This window comes from Schistocerca gregaria, chromosome 3 (genome assembly GCF_023897955.1).
Source record: "Schistocerca gregaria isolate iqSchGreg1 chromosome 3, iqSchGreg1.2, whole genome shotgun sequence".
Classification (NCBI taxonomy): Eukaryota; Metazoa; Arthropoda; class Insecta; order Orthoptera; family Acrididae; genus Schistocerca; species Schistocerca gregaria.
This window is the reverse complement of record NC_064922.1, coordinates 339,121,037-339,129,177: the sequence shown is the minus strand read 5'-3', so window position 1 is coordinate 339,129,177 and position 8,141 is coordinate 339,121,037.

Sequence of the window (8,141 nt, the reverse complement as noted above, 5' to 3'; positions counted from 1 at the left end):
AGAAATTTTAATGGCCAATAGAGAATGTTTACAGTACTTTTGGCATTCATAAGATTATAACTCACATACATTCCACTATGGGCTCTGCTTCCATTTGTGACTGAAATTTTCTTATGGTGCTGCTGTAACTCAGATGTCAGGTGGTCAAACCTTACTTGCATGCAACATTTCCTGGTGCTGTTATGATATCTGAAGTTCTAATAAGTTATATTTCTTTGATACAGCAGTGATTGACAGTGTAGAGCACTTGGTGTTTTTGCAAGGATCTTAACTGTACTCTCCCTGTCATTCTACGGTCACATGTGCAGTTTCGAGGCTGTGAAGTGCATAATCATTGTTGCAAATTGCTTGGATGTAAAAAGAAATGGAATTAATGGCGTTTAGTGCTTTTGCCTGATTTCTTGCATTTTTAGGATTGTTTTTAATTTTTTTCTATGGCATGACTATGTTGATTATATTCTTGGATCTTCATTATAGAATCTTATTATGTTCCCTCCCATCCTTGTGATCTTATTGATACTGATGATTAGTGATAGTGAACCGCTGATTTTCTTTTCTATTTTATGTGAATTTTGTGATGAAGTATGAGAAATTTGGTTGTGTCCATTTGTGAATCTTGTTACACTAATCTGGTAGACTATACATGATGGGGTAGGTAATACATCTTTTTAGTTTTGATATTTCCATTATTGTGACCCAGAACTGCGTACTTTTCCTCACTACTTTCTGAGATATTTCTGTCATAGTTTTCATTTTAGTTTCTCCCTGTGAAGCTGTGGCAGAGAACTTTCTTAGTGTCTTGAGGTAAAGCTGATTCACAGCTACAATTTTGATTTATTAAAAATGCATAGAGTGCTTCATTTCATGTGGGGACCAGGAGCAGCAGGCTAAATAATAGAACTGCAAATCCTGTGCTTGTTCACAGTCAAATGTTAGTGGTATCCTGTTCACATCATTGGCTTATGGACTGTATTGCTCATCTCATGAGTCCTCTCACCTTAGTTTGACACTTATTTTGTGTTGATCTGTTTAAACTGAATGTGTGATATGAGAGATGTTTTGTTTGTTCCATACTTGTAGTTTGAGTATAATTACATCTTGAGAATGAATTTGTACACCTTGCTGTGATAGAATACCGTTTAGATTCTTTGGGGAATATATGAGATTTTTATAACATGTGTTTTGTGAGTGTGAGGAACCCCAGATGCTAGCAGTATTAGTTCATTTCCATTTTTATGTATTATAATTGGACTTTATTTCAATTTTATAAATGTATGTCAGTGTAGCTCTTCTACAATCAGCCCTGTGCTTTTGAAAACTTTGAAAAATTTTGTCTGTTGAAATGTAGGCTATCAAGAGCTAATTATGAATAACATTAGCATTATCAGAATTGTTGTATCAGAGAAGGAATAAACTTTAAACATGAGCTTGTGGGAAGAGTTCTCTCTATAGTTCTGAAGTATGATGATTTTAAGTGTCTGTAAACTCTGATGGTATTAAATTTATTGTAAGTTTGTTCAAGGGTGAATAATGTGGTTACTTATTTCCTCCAGGTGTTTTATGTGATATTGTCTTAGGAATTGGTTAGAAGTGAAGGCTGGTGTTGACTCTCTCCAAGTGGAGCTTGCTGCAAGGTGAATTTTTGTTGTTGCTATTTTTGTTGTTGTTTGGATATAGCAGGGCATTTGTCAAACTTATTACAGAAGCTAGTATGGCTTATTAGGTGATATGTAATTTAGTGAGACAAAGGATCTTCAAGCTGATGATTTATGTGTTTTTGCAGTCATGAAAGAATAGGTCCATAGACATAGCTTTTGTGATTTGCTACTACAAGGAAGAATGCAGCCAAGTTACTATTTGAATTAAGAAGCAATTAAAGTGCTTTTAGCCCACTAGTAATGAACAAACCCTGTTTTTCTTGCAAGCCATGATAGTTTTTGACCTTCTGTAACCCTGTAATTGGAAGGAGACTAACTGTTTTTTGTTGGCAGAATGTGAGAGGTCATATCATGATAATAATATTAAAAGAGTAGACCACCATAGAATTATTGAAATGAAAATTTGGTTGTTGGAGACAGGGAAATGACTGTACTTAGAACATGCAGATAAGTATGAGGATATCAGATTTTTTGTGAGTTACCACTCTGAAACATAATCTTGGAAGTAACTAGGTAGACAATCTTTTGATGGTTCAAGAGATGAAAAATCTTGATGAGTAACATGTTTTAAATAATTCTTGTCTTTTTTTGCATTCTTCAGTTTTTAAAAGTGATGTATTGTTGTGTTATAATTGCTGACAGGAATCCTGACTGTTTCTTGGTACTTTTCTGACTAGTATTTCTTCTGCTTGCACTCATGCACTGGGTGGTAAATATTATGTAACGCTAAGTTGGTTAAGCACATTTTTAGTTCTTGATTTTCTTGTTGTTACTCCTTCTCCTCAAAGTGCTAAGCCTGAAACTACCCAACAAACCTAGCATATCAAATTTTGTGCTTACATTTTTTCACAGCTATTTCACGCTTCCCTGTATTTTGAGTAATAGTGTATGGATCTTCATAATTGTGTCTTACTAACAGTCAAGGTACCTAATCATTAATGACTATCAAACTCAGATCCGAGATGAAGGAAACAGGAGAACTACATGTAATGATTTATAATAATCACGTTTTTTGGTGTTATAACAGACTTATTCAGCTACCGTTGTCTGGTGAAGCTTATAGATTTATTTTATTTGTAGCACATTAGCTTTAGTGCTGATGGACGTCTATTGCAGCATAGCAGTTGTCCTGCGACTACTGATAGAGTTATAAGCTTTATTTTGTCTTGGACTTAATATCAGACTATTTTCACATTAATAGGTTAATTGACGATTTCGTTGTTATTTTGTGATTATGATAATGAAAATGTTTCAAAATAAAAGAATAAGGATTCAGCCAACTTACGCAAGTAGTTTGTTTAGTTTAGTACTAGAGTTCTCTTGGTAATATGTAATATGGGAACCAATTGTTGACATTGCTAAGAGTAATCTTTGATGGTGTTATCAAAGTGATTTGAGGTATAATGACAGTCTTTGACATAAGTTGTGATAAGATGCTCTCTTAAGTCCGATGTACGAAGACAGTGCGTACTGTGACTCCCCTGTCACGGAATAATTTATTTTGTACACTGACGGAATAAAACCCACACCACGACGGGTGTGTGTGAGAAAAACGGAAGCTAGTAGATGTGTTTTTGCATCTGAAAGATGACGAAGTCTTTTGAGGTTTAGTTCCAGTTTCATAAGAGTGGCGTTCGTAGCGCCTCTATAGTGATGAAAATCAGGTTTTCTTCAAATGCCTTTAAAACGAAAAAACGCCAGTATCAACAGATCACCGAGTTTGAACGAGGTGAGCCGGTCGCGGTGGACGAGCGGTTCTAGGCGCTTCAGTCCGGAACCACGCGACTGCTACGGTCGCAGGTTCGAATCCTGCCTCGGGCATGGATGTGTGTGATGTCCTTAAGTTAGTTAGGTTTAAGTAGTTCAAAGTTGTAGGGGACTGATGACCTCAGATGTTAGTCCCATAGTGCTGAGAGCCATTTGAACCATTTTTTTAATGAGATTGTGTAATAGGGATACGGGAAACTGGATGTTCCTTCTGCGATATTACTGAAAATTTTGGCAGGAATGTAGCCATTGTACATCATTGCTAGCAGCGTTGGTCACGTGAAGATAAGGTCGCAAGAAGACCGGGCTCGAAATGGCCATGTGGCACTACCGGGAGGTAAGAGCGTCGTGTTTGGAGTATAGCTGTAGCGCATCATACTGCTTCTGCAGTAGAAATTCGGGAATTAGTTAGTAGAATAGTGACACGACGAACGTCTACAAATGGGCTAATTCGAGGACAGCTCCGATACAGACAGCCTGTAGCATGCATTCCACTGACCCCAAACATCACCGTTTTCGACTTCAGTGGTGTCAAGTGAGAGCTCATTGGAGAGCGGATTTGAGGTCCGTTGTGTTTTCTGCTGAAATCAGGTTCTGCCTCGGTGCCATTGATGGCCATGTGTTGGCTAGGAGGAGACCGGTTGAGCACTTGCAACCAATTTGTCTGCGGCTAGGACATACTGGACCTACACCTGGAATTATGGTCTAGGATGCTATTTCATGTGACAGCATTAGAGCTCTCGTGGGTATCCCGCACATCCTGATTTGTACATCAGTCTGACGATTCCTCCTGTTGCATGAACAGCATACAATTGAGCGTTTTCGCTCGCTCACGTACCGCTCTTTTAACGCAACATGCTCTACAGAGTGTCTACATATTGCCTTGTCCTGTTCGATACCAATCCTGTTCTCAATGGAGCAAGAATGGGACATCATTGGGCGATGACTCTAGCGTCATCCACAAACAGCATTAACCGTCCCTCTATTGACCGAAGAAGTGCAACAAGCGTGGAACTCCACCGGATAAAGTAACATCCGGCACCAGTACGACACAATGCACAATTCAACATTCTAGCGGTTACACCGTGTTCATATTTGCTATGGATTGCCTCGCACTTACGTTAACCTATGATACTGGACCATTAATCAATTAAATATTACCTAGACGAATGTGTTCTCCAAATTTCATTACCTTAAGTTAATTATTTATTGGTACTGCGATATTTTTTCCGCCAGTGTGGGCATCACTAAATGCGCTCTATCAGTGTGCCAGTATGCGCTCTACGTGATTTTAAGCTTAGTATCATTATTTCTCATTGTTGTTGTTGTTGTGGTCTTCAGTCCTGAGACTGGTTTGATGCAGCTCTCCACGCTACTCTATCCTGTGCAAGCTTCTTCATCTCCCAGTACCTACTGCAGCCTACATACTTCTGAATCTGCTTAGTGTATTTATCTCTTGGTCTCCCTCTACGATTTTTACCCTCCACGCTGCCCTAAAAAAAAAAAAAGCACTATGGGATTCAACATCTTAGGACATAAGTCCCCTAGGACTTAGAACTACTTAAACCTAACTAACCTAAGGACATCACACACATCCATGCCCGAGGCAGGATTCAAACCTGCGACCGTAGCAGTCCCGCGGTTCCGGATTGCAGCGCCAGAACCGCACGGCTACCGCGGCCGGCCACGCTGCCATCCAATACTAAATTGGTGATCCCTCGATGTCTCAGAACATGTCCTACCAACCGATCCCTTCTTCTAGTCAAGTTGTGCCACAAACTTCTCTTCTCCCCAATTCTATTCAATACCTCCTCATTAGTTATGTGGGCTACCCATCTAATCTTCAGCATTCTTCTGTAGCACCACATTTCGAAAGCTTCTATTCTCTTCTTGTCTAAACTATTTATCGTCCATGTTTCACTTCCATACATGGCTACACTCCATACAAATACTTTCAGAAACGACTTCCTGACACTTAAGCCTACACTCGATGTTAACAAATTTTTCTTCTTCAGAAACGCTTTCCTTGCCATTGCCAGTCTACTTTTTATATCCTCTCTACTTCGACCATCATTACTTATTTTGCTCCCCAAATAGCAAAACTCCTTTACTAATTTAAGTGTCTCATTTCCTAATCTAATTCCCTCAGCATCACCCGACTTCATTCGACTACATTCCATTATTCTCGTTTTGCTTTTGTTGATGTTCATCTTATATCCTCCTTTCAAGATACTGTCCATTCCGTTCAACTGCTCTTCCAAGTCCTTTGCTGTCTCTGACAGAATTACAATGTCATCGGCGAACCTCGAAGTTTTTATTTCTTCTCCATGGATTTTAATTCCTACTCCTATCTTTTCTTTTGTTTCCTTTATTGCTTGCTCAATATACAGATTGAATAACATCGGGGATAGGCAACAACCCTGCCTCACTCCCTTCCCAACCACTGCTTCCCTTTCATGCCCCTCGATTTTTGTAACTGCCACCTGCTTTCTGTACAAATTGTAAATAGCCTTTCGCTCCCTGTATTTTACCCCTGACATCTTCAGAATTAGAAAGAGAGTATTCCAGTCAACATTGTCCAAAGCTTTCTCTAAGACTACAAATGCTAGAAACGTAGGTTTGCCTTTCCTTAATCTTTCTTCTAAGATAAGTCGTAGGGTCAGTATTGCCTCACGTGTTCCAACATTTCTACGGAATCCAAACTGATCTTCCCCAAGGTCGGCTTCTATCAGTTTTTCCATTCGTCTGTAAAGAATTCGCGTTAGTATTTTGCAGGCCGGCCGCGGTGGTCTCGCGGTTCTAGGCGCGCAGTCCGGAACCGTGCGACTGCTACGGTCGCAGGTTCGAATTCTGCCTCGGGCATGGATGTGTGTGATGTCCTTAGGTTAGTTAGGTTTAAGTAGTTCTAAGTTCTACGGGACTAATGACCACAGCAGTTGAGTCCCATAGTGCTCAGAGCCATTTGAACAATTTAGTATTTTGCAGCTGTGACTTATTAAACTGATACTTCGGTAATTTTGATATCTGTCAACACCTGCTTTCTTTGGGATTGGCATAACTATATTCTTCTTGGTCTGAGGGTATTTCGCCTGTCGCATACATCTTGCTCACCAGATGGTAGAGTTTTGTCAGGACTGGCTCTCCAAAGGCTGTCAATAGTTCTAATGGAATGTTGTCTATTCCGGGGGCCTTGTTTCGACTACTATTTCTCATGTGTATTAGGAATATCAATCCTTGAATATGCACAATCAGTTTTGGGGGCACATAAACGCGTAAAAATGTGATGTATTTTATCATGTGTGTAATCACATTGCTTTAGATTTAGAAACTAATGCAAAACCTTTTTAGCTATTCTTTTTTGCTTCGTATATTGGAGGAAAGGGAGAGAGAGAAGCAAATAATTACACACAAGCATAAGAAGGAGAGAACACAACACGACTGCACATAAAGATTGGATACAGATGATGAGCAAGAAAGAGGCAGTTGATAAATTCTTCTGTCTGAAGAAACATCGGATCTATAGGCTGTTGGAGAGTCAGCTGAAAAACGTGAGCAACAAGTGCACAACTATTGAATTATACGTTGACTTGACTTCACACAGGATACATACATCAGTGATATGCGGAAGTATCTTCTGGCATGACTGATCATACAAGGTCTGTAAATTTCGGTAACGTCCTGTTTGTTAAAAACCGCACTGGCCACCTATCATGCATATCAACAAGGTCTCCTATTACGAAAACCACCGAAATGAAGCAGTCAGTGGTGCACACTGCAACGCGACTAACAGAGCCATTGTGAGAACTCGTGTCATTTAAAAATGGATCACAAATTGAACAACCCGTTAACATGAAGTTGTGCTTTAGATTAGGGAAACCTGCGATAAAGACTCATGAAATGTATGAGCAAGTGTACGGTTTTTAAGCAGTTTGTAAAAAGTGTGTGGCTGAGTGTTATCAATGATTTAGAGACGGAAAGTTAGATGTCAAGGATTAGGCACATCCTTGAGAATGATAGCATAAAAACTGAAGATAAGTAAAGACAATATAAGCAGTTTTGTGACTGATAGTCACTATTAAAATCTTAACTTTTCTGTATCACTTCTGATTAACCACTCTTTGTTTTGTTAGTGTTAGCTCTATCATCCCCCAACAACTTTCATCTCATTGTCGGTCAGAATGCTTTATTAAGGGTCTGATTCAGTATACCGACGTAAATTTGAGGGAAAAATCAGGTTCATAATTATTCACGAACACTGCGGTCTCAATTTTACAGGGAATGACAAGCTTTCAGTCTCATAGTTGATGCACCCTACTTCGTGATTCCAAACAAGCCGCTGTTACATTCGCTCCACTTCTCCGCCATGACAAACATGATCGATGGAGAGTCACAGCAACGACCCAAGCAATCTATGTGCTCTTTTAAGGAGATGGCTATTTGGGAGATCGCCTTTACACTCATCACTGTAGTATGGAAAGGAGATGTAAATATTAGGTTACCTTCCATTCGGAAAGTGGGTCCACTCCACGATAGTTATGTGGCTTATAAATTATAGAGTGCAGCAATCAGGCGTCCTTTTTTTAGATTTTCTTACGCAAATCCAGATTTCAGCTAGTGGCTAGCCATTCTCAGTGCACTGTTTTCTATTCTCGATGCATGTAAGTCCCTGTTGTTCGGGCGCCCGAACAACAGGGACTTATATGCATCGAGAATAGA